Below are 16,845 nucleotides of genomic sequence, written 5' to 3' on the forward strand. Positions count from 1 at the left end.
GTGTAGGGGTACGAGGTAATTGAGGTAGCTATGTACAGGGAGTACCAGGACCAAGCTGATGTGTAGGGGTACGAGGTAATAGAGGTAGCTATGTACAGGGAGTACCAGGACCAAGCTGACGTGTAGGGGTACGAGGTAATAGAGGTAGCTATGTACAGGGAGTACCAGGACCAAGCTGACGTGTAGGGGTACGAGGTAATAGAGGTAGCTATGTACAGGGAGTACCAGGACCAAGCTGATGTGTAGGGGTACGAGGTAATAGAGGTAGCTATGTACAGGGAGTACCAGGACCAAGCTGATGTGTAGGGGTATGAGGTAATTGAGGTAGCTATGTACAGGGAGTACCAGGACCAAGCTGATGTGTAGGGGTACGAGGTAATAGAGGTAGCTATGTACAGGGAGTACCAGGACCAAGCTGATGTGTAGGGGTACGAGGTAATAGAGGTAGCTATGTACAGGGAGTACCAGGACCAAGCTGATGTGTAGGGGTATGAGGTAATAGAGGTAGCTATGTACAGGGAGTACCAGGACCAAGCTGATGTGTAGGGGTACGAGGTAATAGAGGTAGCTATGTACAGGGAGTACCAGGACCAAGCTGATGTGTAGGGGTACGAGGTAATAGAGGTAGCTATGTACAGGGAGTACCAGGACCAAGCTGACGTGTAGGGGTACGAGGTAATTGAGGTAGCTATGTACAGGGAGTACGAGGACCAAGCTGATGTGTAGGGGTACGAGGTAATAGAGGTAGCTATGTACAGGGAGTACCAGGACCAAGCTGATGTGTAGGGGTATGAGGTAATAGAGGTAGCTATGTACAGGGAGTACCAGGACCAAGCTGATGTGAAGGGGTACGAGGTAATAGAGGTAGCTATGTACAGGGAGTACCAGGACCAAGCTGATGTGTAGGGGTACGAGGTAATAGAGGTAGCTATGTACAGGGAGTACCAGGACCAAGCTGATGTGAAGGGGTACGAGGTAATAGAGGTAGCTATGTACAGGGAGTACCAGGACCAAGCTGATGTGTAGGGGTACGAGGTAATAGAGGTAGCTATGTACAGGGAGTACCAGGACCAAGCTGACGTGTAGGGGTACGAGGTAATAGAGGTAGCTATGTACAGGGAGTACCAGGACCAAGCTGATGTGTAGGGGTACGAGGTAATAGAGGTAGCTATGTACAGGGAGTACCAGGACCAAGCTGATGTGAAGGGGTACGAGGTAATAGAGGTAGCTATGTACAGGGAGTACCAGGACCAAGCTGATGTGTAGGGGTACGGGGTAATAGAGGTAGCTATGTACAGGGAGTACCAGGACCAAGCTGATGTGTAGGGGTACGAGGTAATAGAGGTAGCTATGTACAGGGAGTACCAGGACCAAGCTGACGTGTAGGGGTACGAGGTAATAGAGGTAGCTATGTACAGGGCCTTCAGAAAACTGCATTTTTCTACATTTTATTGTTACTGACTGAAATTTAAATCATGTTTTGTCACTGACCTGCACACAATACCCCACAATGTCAAAGAGGAATTATGTCATATATATATATATATATATATATATATATATATATATATATATATATATATATATATATATATATATATATATCATCATATGTTAATATATAAAATGAAAAACTGAAATGTTTTGATTCAATAAGTATTCAACCACTTCACCCCAAATAAGCTCAGGAGTTATTTGCTTAACAAGTCACATAATAAGTTGCAATGAATCACTCTGTGTAAATTATAGTGTTTAACCCTCTAGAGTCTAAGCCCTGTCTAAACTGGGGGAGGGTCTGAGTCAATTATAGTGTTTAACCCTCTAGAGTCTAAGCCCTGTCTAAACTGGGGGAGGGTCTGAGTCAACATACAACATATGGAATTGTTTTAAGATACCAAGGATTATTTAGCTATTTCATTTAGAACTTTAAAACCCATTAAAGTATAAAAAAATATGTGAAAAAAATGATTGCATGAAGCATTGAATTTGGCATTACTGCTATTAGCCAATAGAAACACATTGAATAACAGATAGTCATTACTGCTATTAACCAATAGAAACACATTGAACAACAGATAGTCATTAGTGCTATTAGCCAATAGAAACACATTGAATAACAGATTCACTACATGGATCAACAGATAGTCATTACTGCTATTAGCCAATAGAAACACATGGATCAACAGATAGTCATCACTGATATTAGCCAATAGAAACACATTGAATAACAGATTCACGACATGGAACAACAGATAGTCATTACTGCTATTAGCCAATAGAAACACATGGATCAACAGATAGTCATTACTGCTATTAGCCAATAGAAACACATTGAATAACAGATTCACTACATTGAATAACAGAAAGTCCCCAGAAATATCAAAAAGGAAGTTCTGAAGTGTCTGTCCTCTATCTGAGAGATATTAGAAAGATCAGGGAACATGTATTTTTTTAACATTGTATTTACTGCACTAAACTACTTGACAGAGTGAAAGAAAGGAAGCTTGTGCAGAATAAAATATATTCCAAAACATAAATCTGGTTTGCAACAAGGCGCTAAAGTAATACTGCAAAAAAATGTGGCAATGCAATTCACTTTTTGTACTGAATACATGGGGGCAAATCCAACACAACACATTACTGAGTACTTCTCTCAATATGTTAGATCATAGTGGTGGCTGCATCATGTTATCGTTATGCTTGTAATTGTTAAGGACTGGGGAGTTTTTCAGGATAAAAAAAATCATAGAATGGAGATAAGCACAAGAAAAATCCTAGAAGAAAACCTGGTTCAGTCTGCTTTCCACCAGACAACCTACAACACAAGGCCAAATCTACACTGGAGTTTGCAGAGTTACAGTTGTGATTTAAATCTGCTTGAACGTCTATGGTAAGACTTCAAAATGGTTGCCAAGCAATGATCAACAACCAACTTGACAGAGCTTGAAGAATTTTGAAAAGAATAATGGGCAAATATTGTACAATCCAGGTGTACAACGCTCTTAGAGACTTACCCAGAGACTCACAGCTGTAATGACTCTTAGAGACTTACCCAGAGACTCACCGCTGTAATGACTCTTAGAGACTTACCCAGAGACTCACAGCTGTAATGACTCTTAGAGACTTACCCAGAGACTCACAGCTGTAATGACTCTTAGAGACTTACCCAGAGACTCACAGCTGTAATGACTCTTAGATACTTACCCAGAGACTCACAGCTGTAATGACTCTTAGAGACTTACCCAGAGACTCACAGCTGTAATGACTCTTAGAGACTTACCCAGAGACTCACAGCTGTAATGACTCTTAGAGACTTACCCAGAGACTCACAGCTGTAATGACTCTTAGAGACTTACCCAGAGACTCACCGCTGTAATGACTCTTAGAGACTTACCCAGAGACTCACAGCTGTAATGACTCTTAGAGACTTACCCAGAGACTCACCGCTGTAATGACTCTTAGAGACTTACCCAGAGACTCACAGCTGTAATCGCTGCCAAAGGTGATTCTAACATGTATTGACTGAGGGGTGTGAATATTTATGTAAATGAAAAATGTCTGTATTTATGTGTGTGTGGGCACATGTCGTGTGTGTGTGTGTGTGGTGTCAGTGTCTGTATTTGTAGAGCGTGTTTGTAGAGTTAGTGTAGGAAAGTTACAGTAGTGCATAAAAGTTTTGCTTGTTGGGGTGTGTGTGTGTGTGTGTGTGTGTGTGTGTGTGTGTGTGTTGGGGTGTAAGTGTGTGTGTGTGTGTGTGTGTGTGTGTGTGTGTGTGTGTGTGTGTGTGTGTGTGTGTGTGTGTGTGTGTGTGTGTGTGTGTGTGTGTGTGTGTGTGTGTGTGTGTGTCAGGATGTGAGTGTGTGTCAGCGTCAAGCATTATAACAGGATAAACTGTTACCTGAATGTTGATCACCCGCTCCATCCTTCCTGCGGGGCACGACGGGTCTTTGATTGGCATATATACTATCATCAATATCCATGGTATTTATTTAATTAGGTTCTTCGTCTTCAAATCGTAACTTCTACTGTTGTAACTTCTACTGTTGTATCTTCTACTGTTGTATCTTCTACTGTTGTAACTTCTACTGTTGTATCTTCTACTGTTGTATCTTCTACTCTTGTATCTTCTACTGTTGTAACTTCTACTGTTGTAACTTCTACTGTTGTAACTTCTACTGTTGTATCTTCTACTGTTGTAACTTCTACTGTTGTATCTTCTACTGTTGTATCTTCTACTCTTGTATCTTCTACTGTTGTAACTTCTACTGTTGTAACTTCTACTGTTGTATCTTCTAATGCTGTAACTTCTACTGTTGTATCTTCTACTGTTGTAACTTCTACTGTTGTAACTTCTACTGTTGTATCTTCTACTGTTGTAACTTCTACTGTTGTATCTTCTACTGTTGTATCTTCTACTCTTGTATCTTCTACTGTTGTAACTTCTACTGTTGTAACTTCTACTGTTGTATCTTCTAATGCTGTAACTTCTACTGTTGTATCTTCTACTGTTGTAACTTCTACTGTTGTAATGTCTGCTGTTATCTCAGTTGTAGGTTTGTGTCTGTTCGCTGCACCGCTGGAGCCTCTGTGTGACTCAGTCTAATGTCAGAGACAGTTTTAACTGTCATAAAGGGGAAACTGTCTAACCAATAGGACGACACTAACCACCACCATGTGACTCCAGACTTATTTTCTGAGAACCATGTTTGTTTAAAACAGTGTAGATTAGTTTGTATATTTAGTTTATATTAGTTTAGTTTACTACAGTGTAGATTAGTTTGTATATTTAGTTTATATTAGTTTAGTTTACTACAGTGTAGATTAGTTTGTATATTTAGTTTATATTAGTTTAGTTTACCACAGTGTAGATTAGTTTATATTAGTTTAGTTTACGACACTCTATATTAGTTTGTATATTTAGTTTATATTAGTTTATTTTACCAGTGTAGATTAGTTTGTATAATTCGTTTATATTAGTTTAGTTTTTGTGCTTCATACTCTTAGTAGTTTAACACATTTCGTCTTGCACGCCATCGATGGCCATGTATAGTTATTTTCATCTCTGCTGTTCTGTGAGAAGAGTTATTCAGAGACATGTGTTAAAATGTATGTCTGCATCTGTCTCAGAGGGTTTTCAGTGGTGATGGCATTCACACCATTTGAAACTCAGGGGGTCCACTTCCTGTTAAACTTTAAGCAGTGGTTTAAACTGAGACTCTGATGTGATGTTGACACCAGCAGCAGGATGAACAGTAGAGAACTCAATGCAAGACGGTGCAGTCACAAAGAATAACTGCTGTCTCCTGTTTGACATGGACACCAGAGATAATAGTTATTCAGAGATGTCTCTATCTTTTTTCAGAGAGGGCCTACGGTTCACATTTACTCTCACTTCTTCTCCTTTCCTCTTTCTCATTCTCTATCTACATCAAAACAAGTGGACAGAAACTAACTGCATCACTACTCTAACATCTCCCTGTTTATCAGAGACTGTATGGTGTCACGAAGTACAGAAGTGTGAAAGTGTGTGACAACAGCTCTGTGTGAGAGTCTGCGTGTCACATGCTTCTTACTGGAAAAAAGGCAAATGACTTACTGTAACTTGCATGTTGATCATTTGCATAAGACCTGGCTCGGATTAGAGCATTACTCTTCTCAAGGGGTGTGTCTGAGGAGTCCTGTTTGTAATTCTTCCCTTCCTTCACCAGTATTAAGGGGTGTGTCTGGGGAGTCCTGTTTGTAATTCTTCCCTTCCTTCATCAGTATTAAGGGGTGTGTCTGGGGAGTCCTGTGTGTAATTCCTCCCTTCCTTCACCAGTATTAAGGGGTGTGTCTGAGGATTCCTGTGTGTAATTCCTCCCTTCCTTCACCAGTAATAAGGGGTGTGTCTGGGGAGTCCTGTGTGTAATTTGATCATATTACTCCAGTTCTAGCCTCTCTACACCGGCTTCCTGTTAAGGCAAGGGTTGATTTCAAGGTTTTACTGCTAACCTACAAAGCATTACATGGGCTTGCTCCTTCCTATCTTTCCGATTTGGTCCTGCCGTACATACTTACACGTACACTACGGTCACAAGACGCAGGCCTCCTTACTGTTCCTAGAATTTCTAAACAAACAGCTGGAGGCAGGGCTTTCTCCTAAAGAGCTCCAATTTTTTTATGGAATGGTCTGCCTACCCATGTGAGAGACTCGGACTCGACCTTTAAGTCTTTATTGAAGACTCATCTCCTCAGTAGGTCCTATGATTGAGTGTAGTCTGGCCCAGGGGTGTGAAGGTGAGCGTAAAGGCTCTGGAGCAACGAACCGCCCTTGCTGTCTCTGCCTGGCCGGTTCCCCTCTGTCCACTGGGATTCTCTGCCTCTAACCCTATTACAGGGGCTGAGTCACTGGCTTACTGGTGTTCTTCCATGCCGTCCCTAGGAGGGGTGTGTCACTTGAGTGGGTTGAGTCACTGGCGTGATCTTCCTGTCCAGGTTGGCGCCCCCCTCTGATTCGTACCGTTGCTGAGATCTTCGTGTGCTATACTCGGCCTTGTCTCAGTGTAGTAAGGTGGTGCTTTGAAGATATCCCTCTAGTGGTGTGGGGGCTGTGCTTTGGCAAAGTGGGTGGGGTTATATCCTGCCTGGTTGGCCGTATCCGGGGGTATTGTCGGACAGGGCCACAGTGTATCCCGACCCCTCCTGTCTCAGCCTCCAGTATTTATGCTGCAGTAGTTTATGTGTCGGGGGGCTAGGGTCAGTCTGTTGTATCTGGAGTACTTCTCCTGTCCTATCCGGTGACCTGTGTGAATGTAAGTATGCTCCCTCTAAGAACATGTCCCTGGGTTAGAAAATGGTTGATCTCCCCCTTTAGGATGGAGAATCTGCCATCATTAAAGTATGGAGATTCAATTGGGGGGGGATGTAGGTATCACACAGGAGGACATTTGTCTCGGTTGACATAATTTCCTTATTAATTTCTTGCCAGATGCAAAATGTTCCTGTTTTGACTCATTTTATGGATTGGCTTATTTATGGATTGGTGGATGGGACTACCAGCTCTCTGTAACCTAGAGGGCAACCAGTGGCTCCACCTCCTCTATAGCAGGTTTCACACCTGGTAGTTTGGTGGATGGGACTACGAGCTCTCTGTAACCAGTGGGTCCATCTGCTTTATACCATGTTTCTTGTAGGAATACAATGTCTGTATTTCCAATTTATTTTATGAAGTCTGGGTTCCTGCTCTTTAGGCCAAAGGCCTGTTGAGGTCCTTGTCGCAGAGGCGGGGGGCATGGGGGGGGGGGGGGCATGGGGTGGACAGGAAGGGCACAGGTCTAATATGGGGGGGGGGGAGGCTATATAGAGTGTGGCCAGGGTTTACTTGGGGTGGTCTTAGCTTGTTGGGGTGTGAATGGGGATGCTGTGATCTGGGTTTAGGTCCTCTTTGCCTGAGTTTTCTAGGTACATGTCATTCAGGAGGGGGTCTTGCAGGTCTGGGCGGGGTGTCCGTTGCTCTGTTGCCCCTGTGTGACATGATGTGGCTATGGTTGAGGTTGACGTCCTTCAGGGTCCTGGCAAAAGTGGGTGTTTCTGCCTTGTAGAGGTGGACCAGGTTGTAAAGGCTGTTCTAGTCCAGGGTGGAGTGGTGGGCCAGGTAGACATTAGGTTTTGAGGCAGCGTCCCGTGAAATGCTTGCATTCACCCACTGTATGATGGCAGGGTGAAAGTATTGTTGTAGTAGCAGGGTGGAGATAACCACTTGTTTGTTGGGGAAAGTGAAAGAAGCTTTTTTAATCACGCACTTGAATGCTGTTGCCACCCTTTCCTGCTTGGCCCTCAGGTTCATTTGTGTCCGTGTGAATTATGATGTGGCTGGGGGATCCTAGTCTGTCCTCTGACAACAGCTCCAGGGCCTAGTGTTTGTCCTCTGACAACAGCTCCAGGGCCTAGTGTTTGGGCCAGAGCTTAACCTGTTTGGGCTGCAGGGGCAGTATTGAGTAGCCAGATAAAAGGTGCCCATTTCAAACGGCCTCGTACTCAATTCTTGCTCGTACAATATGCATATTATTATTACTATTGGATAGAAAACACTCTCTAGTTTCTAAAACCGTTTGAATTATATCTGTGAGTAAAACAGAACTCATTTGGCACAAACTTCCTGACCAGGAAGTGGAAAGTCTGAAATCGAGGCTCTGTTCTACTTCCTGCCTATAAATGGGCATGATACGTTTTAGTATACGTGCACTTCATAGACCTTCCCCTGGATGTCAAGAGGCGATGAGAGAAGAAATTTAGTGTTTATCTTGGTCTGAAGTGGAATACAAGCTCTTTGTATGACGTGTCCCCCATTTCTTGTTTTCTGGAGAGCGCGAAGAGGGACTTGGATTTGCCTTCTGTTTAGCTGCCGTTATAGGCGACTAATATCTCCGGCTTTGATTTTATTTGATACATGTGACCATATCATCGTAAAGTATGTTTTTTCAATATAGTTTCATCAGATTATTGAAATTTTTTCGGGAGTTTTGCCGTGTTCCGTTCTCTTCCGTTTGTTGACATGGAGAGATTCGCGCCACTTGGCTAGTGTGCTTGCTAATTCAAGAGGGAAAATGGACGTTCTAAATCCAAACGAAGATTGTTCTTGACAAAGGACACCTTGTCCAACATTCTGATGGAAGATCAGCAAAAGTAAGAAACATTTTATGATGCTATTTCATATATCTGTCGTACATGTGAACTAGTCGCCGACGCCCAACTTTGGGGTACTCTAGCTATACCGAAGCTGGATGTCGTAATGAAGTTATTTTTTAGAATTCTAACACTGCGATTTCATTAAGAACTAATGGATCTATCATTTCCTATACAACATGTATTTTTTAGTTATGTTTATGAATAGCTATTTGGTCAGAATATGTGTGTCAGAAAAAGTGTCAGAAAAATATCGTTGCTGTTTAGACGTTGTGGAAAAAGTAGCTACGATAGCAACATGTATAACCACTGATTTCAGCTCTAAATATGCACATTTTCGAACAAAACATAAGTGTATGTATAACCTGATGTTATAGGACTGTCATCTGATGAAGAATATCAAGGTTAGTCAAAAATTATATATCTTTTACTGGTTTGTTACGATCGCTAACTTTTACTGCTGGGAAATGGCTTGTCTTTCTGGCTATTGTGGTAAGCTAATATAACGCTATATTGTGTTTTCGCTGTAAAACACTTAATAAATCGGAAATATTGGCTGGAATCACAAGATGCCTGTCTTTCATTTGCTGTACACTATGTATTTTTCAGAAATGTTTTATGATGAGTAATTAGGTATTTGACGTTGTTGTCTGTAATTATTATGGCTGCTTTCGGTGCAATTTCTGATTGTAGCTGCAATGTAAACTATGATTTATACCTGAAATATGCACATTTTTCGTCAAAACATAGATTTATTGTATAACATGTTATAAGACTGTCATCTGATGAAGTTGTTTGTTGGTTAGTTTGGTTGGTTCTTGGTTAGTTAGGCTGGCTTTGTGCATGCTACCTGTGCTGTGAAAAATGTCTGTCCTTTTTTTGTATTTGGTGGTGAGCTAACATAAATATACGTGCTGTTTTCGCTGTATAACATTTTAAAAATCGGACATGTTGGCTGGTCACATCAGTAACTCAACCCACTCAAGTGACGCACCCCTCCTAGGGACGGCATGAAAGAGCACCAGCAAGCCAGTGACTCAGCCCCTGTAACAGGGTTAGAGGCAGAGAATCCCAGTGGAGAGAGGGGAACCGGCCTGGCAGAGACAGCAAGGGCGGTTTGTTGCTCCAGAGCCTTTCCGTTCACCTTCACACTCCTGGGCCAGACTACACTCAATCATATGACCTACTGAAGAGATAAGTCTTCAGTAAAGACTTAAAGGTTGAGACCGAGTCTGAGACAATTACTCGATGCCGACACATCTTTCTAGCTGATTTACACGCTGAAGCTATGTTGCACTTGGTGACCTCTGACTGTTTCATCCTAACATCGTTGGTGCCGACGTGGATAACAATATCTCTATACTCTCTACACTCGCCAGATTTAGCTTTAGCCAGCACCATCTTTAGATTAGCCTTAACGTCGGTAGCCCTGCCCCCTGGTAAACAGTGTATGATCGCTGGGTGATTCGTTTTAAGTCTAATACTGCGGGTAATGGAGTCGCCAATGACTAGGGTTTTCAATTTGTCAGAGCTAATGGTGGGAGCCTTCGGCGTCTCAGACCCCGTAACGGGAGGAGTAGAGACAAGAGAAGACTCAGACTCAGACTCCGACTCGCTACATAATGGGGAAAACCGGTTGAAAGTTTCTGTCGGCTGAATGAGCGACACCGGTTGAGCATTCCAACAGCATTTCCCTCCAGAAGCCATGAGAAAGTTGTCCGGCTGCGGGGACTGTGCGGGGGGGATTTATACTAACGTTACTATCTGTACTTACTGGTGGCACAGACGCTGTTTCTTCCTTTCCTACACTGAAATTACCCTTGCCTAACGATTGCGTCTGAAGCTGGGCTTGTAGCACAGCTATTCTCGCCGTAAGGCGATCGTTCTCCTGTATATTATGAGTACAGCGACTGCAATTAGAAGACATCATGTTAATGTTACTACTTAGCTTCGGCTGTTGAAGGTGTTGACGAACCATGTCCAGATAATGCGTCCGGAGTGAAAAAGTTGAATGAGGGAAAAAAGTTGCGATGGAAAAACTAAAAATATAAACGGTAATTAACCTGTTGGGGATGGGGGCGCTGTTTAGACTATTTATGCTAATGTGGCTAATTTTTTAAACGGCTTCCCACAAAATCCTTGATCGTACAATATGCATATTATTATTATTATTGGATAGAAAACAGTCTATAGTTTCTATAGGAGTTGAAATTTTGTCTCTAAGTGGAACAGAGCCCATTCTACAGCAATTTCCCTGACATGGAGTCAGATTTGAGAAACGTTGGCCACTTTTCTGAAGTCATTTAAACGGGCACTGTCGTTGCTATGACTATACGGACACTTCTTACGTCTTCCCCTGGATGCCTTTACGTGATGACGATTCCAACGGGCTCGATTGCTCGTTCACAGGCCCTACAAATGAAAAAAACCTTTAGCTAGCAAGTCTTTTCTTGCTGCGTAACGCGCGTGGAAGACACCGACCCTCTCCTGTTCCAAGCATTAGTTTAGCCTGTTATATTTCTCCGGTCATCTTTTCACTCGTTATAGGAGTTACAAACATCACAAAGTAGTTAATTTAAAGCGTTTTATAGCAATTTATATCCGTTTAGTGCGATTTTGTGACATTTATTTTTGCAACGATGTGAAAAGTTGGACACGCTTTTCAGTTCATCCCGAACGTAGTTGACATTTCCACATGGCAAGAGGACAGCTTTCCACCAAAAGACGATTTCTCCCAAGAAAGGATCCTTTGCCCAAGATACTGATGGAAGAACAGCTCAAGGTAGGACATTTTTATTATGATAAATCGTGTTTCTGTCGAAACATTTTAGTGGCTTAGGACGCCATGTTTTTTGACGTAGCTTCGCTTGGCGCAAACTGTATTGAAAAGTAAGGATAAATTAAAAAATGTAATAACGCAATTGTATTAAGAATTAAATTGTCTATCAATCCCTGTCCACCCTATATTTTTTAGTCACGTTTATGAGTATTTATGTATAAGAGTAGATCACTGTCTAAGTGGCGCAAGGACAAATTCTGACCAGCCGAGTTACATTTCACATTGTCTAACCATGATTTTGGTGGCTAAATATAAACATTTTCGATCAAACTGTATATGCATGTTGTAATGTGATGTTACAGGAGTGTCATCGGAAGAATTCTGAGAAGGTTAGTGAAAAAATTAATATCTTTTGGCGATGTTGACTTTTATCGCTCACTTTGGCTAGAATCAATGCTGGGCTGCTAATTGCTATGTGCTAAGCTAATATAACGATTTATTGTGTTTTCGCTGTAAGACACTTAGAAAATCTGAAATATTGTCTGTATTCACAGGATCTGTGTCTTTCGATTCGTGTATGCTGTGTATTTTTACGAAATGTTTGATGATTAGTAGTTAGGTAAACACGTTGCTCATTGTAATTATTCTAGTCCATTTGTGATGGTGGGTGCAATTGTAAACTATGCCATATACCTGAAATATGCACTTTTTTCTAACAAAACCTATCCCATACCATAAATATGTTATCAGACTGTCATCTAATGAGTTTTTTTGTTGGTTAGGGGCTATAAATATCTTAGTTTAGCCGAATTGGTGATGGCTACTGGTGTTGGTGGACAAATAAAAGATGGTGGAATATGCTAATGTGTTTTTAGGTAATAGATGTACATCTTTACATATTGTGTCTTCCCTGTAAAACATTTTAAAAATCGGAAATGTTGACTGGATTCATAAGATCTGTGTCTTTCATTAGCTGTATTGGACTTTAATGTGTGAAAGTTAAATATTTAAAAAAAATATTTTTTTTGAATTTCGCGGCACTGGTTTTTCAGTGGGGGGGGGGGGGGTGTGCCGCTAGCGCCACGCTGATCCTAGACAGGTTAAAAACAAAAACAAAACAAAAAACGTAAAGTTGTCAGCTAGCAAAGTAAAGTAAAGTTGGCAGCAAAACGCACAGCAACAAAATGCACAGCAACACGTCTGCAGATTCAACAGGAAGTGACGTGAAACGTGATGTATAAATCAGTTTTACATTGCAGCTACCATCACAGCTACCGTCAAAAATAACACCGAAGCAGCCAGAGTAATTATAGAGACCAACGTGGAATACCTAAATACTCATCATAAAACATTTCTGAAAAATGCATCGTGTACAGCAAATGAAAGAGAAGCATCTTGTGAATCCAGCCAATATTTCAGATTTTTTAAGTGTTTTACAGCGAAAACACAATATAGCATTATATTAGCTTACTACAATAGCCTACCACACAACCGCATTCATTCATCAAGGCACGTTAGCGATAGCAATAGGCACATTAGCATTAGCGAATAAACCAGCAAAAGATATGAATTTTCACTAACCTTCACAAACCTTCCTCAGATGACAGTCCTATAACATCAGGTTATACATACACTTATGTTTTGTTCGAAAATGTGCATATTTAGAGCTGAAATCAGTGGTTATCCATTATGCTAACGTAGCTTCCTTTTCCCAGAATGTGCAGATATTTCTATTAGACTCTCACCTATTCTGACCAAATAGCTATTCATAAACATTACAAAAAAATACATGTTGTATAGGAAATGATAGATCCATTAGTTCTTAATGCAATCGCAGTGTTAGAATTCAAAAAATATCTTCATTACAACATAAGGCTTATGTTATAGCGAGAGAGTGGCCAAAACCTGGGCGCAAAACTACTAGTATACAGTTCGACAGATATATGAAATAGCATCATAAAATTTTTCTTACTTTTGGTGATCTTCCATCAGAATGTTGGACAAGGGGTCCTTTGTCCAGAACAGTCGTTGTTTGGATTTAGAACATCGTTTTTCCCTCTTGAATTAGCAAGCACACTGGCCAAGTGGCGCGAAGCTCTCCTTTCTGAACAAAGGCACACAACGCAACACGCCTAACGTCCCGAATAAATTTAAAAAATCTAATAAAACTATATTGAAAAAACATACTTTACGATGATATTGTGACATGTATCAAATAAAATCAAAGCCGGAGATAGTAGTCGCCTATAACGACGGCTTTTCAGTAGGCAATTCCAGGTCCATCTGCGCGCTCTCCAGAAAACAGGAAATGGATGACTCGTCGTGCCAAGAGGATATATTCCACCTCAGACCAAGATAAACACTTCATTTCTTCTCTCACTTCCTCTTGACATCTAGGGGAAGGTGTATGACGTGCATGTATACTCATACGTATCATGCCCATTTATAGGCAGGCCCTTGAACAGAGCATAATTTTCAGACTTTCCACTTCCTGGTCAGAAAGTGTGCTGCCAAATAAGTTCTGTTTTACTCACAGACAAAATTCAAACGGTTTTAGAAACTTGAGAGTGTTTTCTATCCAATAGTGATAATAATATGCATATTGTACGAGCAAGAATTGAGTACGAGACCGTTTAAATTGGGCACGTTTTTCCCCCAAAGTGAAAACAGCGCCCTCTGTCCTCATCAGGTTAAGGCGGGTTTCGGAGCTCTACGTAATTTCTGTGATTTTCTGAACTCAAACACATACACAGTCAATGGGGAGTGACACAGTGTGAGGCTTATAGACACACAGAGCCTGCAATAGGTACCTTCGTTCAAAATATCAAAGAACCGTCAGACCTAGAGCTCTGAAACTTTAGAAACCTGTTTTAGAGCTCAAGTCTATAGTGCGTGGTGAGTTATGTGGCTCTAGAAGGTTCTCAGACCGAGAAACAGCCTCGTACATTTGCAAAAACTTCAATTCATCTTGACCATCGCGAAAATTGCAACATTTAGAAAAGTCCCAGAGTCACAAGACTAGGTGCATTGAAACCACTTCGACCCATAGAGACGGATCCTAAAGTTTCTGTCTAATAGCTCATTCAGGGACCCCGTAGCAACGCCCGGAAAAAGTGGATTTTCAGCACTAATTAAGGTCATACACATAATGTCAGAACTAGACCCACAGCTAGAATGTAACTACGTGTTTTAAGTTTTTATTATGGTTTAATCTTATGGCTGCAGGGTGAATATTGAAAAAACTGGAAAATATGCGCACATTTTCAAACGGCCTCTTAAGAAATTTTTGATCTTCCAATATGCATATATTTACTACTATTGGATAGAAAACAGTCTATAGTTTCTAAAAACGTTTGAATTATTTCTCTAAGTTGAACAGAACTATTTTTACAGCCCATTTCCTATCCAGAATTGAGATTTCCAAAATGCGATGTCTCTCTTTAAGACCTTGTCTATAAAAGGTCATGTCACTTAGGACCGTAGAAACACGTCACACGCCTTCATCTGGGTGAAATGCGGAAGTGAGAGCAAAAAGCAGTCGAATATCTCTTCTAGGGACTGAACACAACATCTTCTTGTGAGACCTGCGCAGTTTAATTTTTTTTTCTGGGCGCGAGGAAGAACCTGGACTCGGCTCCTGGAATATATTAATTTATTAAATGGACTCGGCTCATGGAAGACGCTCGGTAAAGGTGAATATGACCTCTGGCTACGATATTATTTGATACATGTCACAAAATCATCCTAAAGTATGTTTTTTCAATATACTTTACTTATATTATTGCAATTTATGCTGGACTTTAGATGTGATGCGACGCAAGAATTTTTTGAAGAAAGAGAGATTAGCGCCGCACGGCCATTGTGCTTGCTAACCAAAGAGGGAAATAGTTCGTTCTGGAACCCAACTAAAGACTGTACTGGACAATGGACCCCGTTACAACATTCTGATGGAATATCAACAAAGATAAGGACCCAATTTGGGATGCTTTTTCATATATCTGTCGAACTGTGCTATGCTAGCGCTTGACTAGAATCAATGCTGCCGTATGCTAGCTAATGTTGTAAGCTAATATAACGATATATTGTGTTTTCGCTGTAAAACACTTCAAAAATCGGAAATATTGGCTCTATTCACACGATCTTTGTCTTTCATTAGCTATCCACCATATGTTTTTCTGAAATGTTTTATGAGGTGTAATTAGTAGTTGACGTTGGTGTCTGTATTTTCTCTGGCTACTCCCGGTCGATTTCAGACTGTAGCTATGATGTAGCTATGATGGGAGCAGTAATGTAAAACTGATTTATAGCTAAAATATGCACATTTTTTGAACAAAACATAGATTTATTGTGTAACATGTTATAGGACTGTCATCTGAGGTAGTTTTTTCTAGGTTATTTAGGTTGGTTCTAGGTTAGTTAGGTTTGCTTGTGCATGCTACTTGAATCCTACTTGGGCTGGTCCTACTTGTCTGTCCTCTTTTTTATTTGGTGGTGAGCTAACATAAATATATGTGGTGTTTTCTCTGTAAAACATTAAAAAAATCGGACATGTTGGCTGGATTGACAAGATGTTTATCTTTCAAATGCTGTATTGGACTTGTTAATGTGTGAAAGTTAAATATTTAAAAAAAATAGATTTTGAATTTCGCGCCCTGCAGCTGAGCTGGATGTTGTCATAATTGTACCGACGTCGGGCTTGCAGCCCAAACAGGTTAAACAGAAGGCGCTGTGAATTTTGAGCCTGCTCTGAAATATGTGATAGTTGGCTTCTAAACGAGTTGGACAAAGTGGTTGTGGTGTCAGTTTGTATCAGTTTGGTGTCAGCATGATATCTTACTGACTGACGGACGCTGACTTGAGGGCTGACTTTGTCCATTTGCAATAAGTTTAAACAGTGACGAACCATCACCAAATTGACATGCTGAAATCAACACCAACGAAAGATGGAGAGGAACTACTATCACTGCCCGGCCATCCCGAGTTCAACGGGCCAGTCATTTGGGAATTTCTGCAGTATATTAGAGCATGTCAAATTCGTGATGGTAAATCCCCATTGTAAGACATTGCAAATGGACAGTACATTTCCCATGTTTTCAATGAGGGATTTACAATCACCAAATGGACATGCTGAAATCAACACCAACGAGCGATGGAGAGGAACCACTATCAATGTCTGGCCATCCCGAGTTCAACGGGCCAATCATTTGGGCATTTCTGCAGTATATTACTGCATGTCAAATTTGTGATGGTAAATGCCCATTGTAAGACATTGCAAATGGACAGCCGTGCGCCGACTTCCTATGATCATATATTGCAAGTGGACATAACATCCTGATTTGGTACTTTCAATACGTATGTATGGCATTTGGACATTTCTTATGCCATTTGGCCATGGTTCACTG

This window comes from Salvelinus fontinalis, chromosome 5 (genome assembly GCF_029448725.1).
Source record: "Salvelinus fontinalis isolate EN_2023a chromosome 5, ASM2944872v1, whole genome shotgun sequence".
NCBI lineage: Eukaryota > Metazoa > Chordata > Actinopteri > Salmoniformes > Salmonidae > Salvelinus > Salvelinus fontinalis.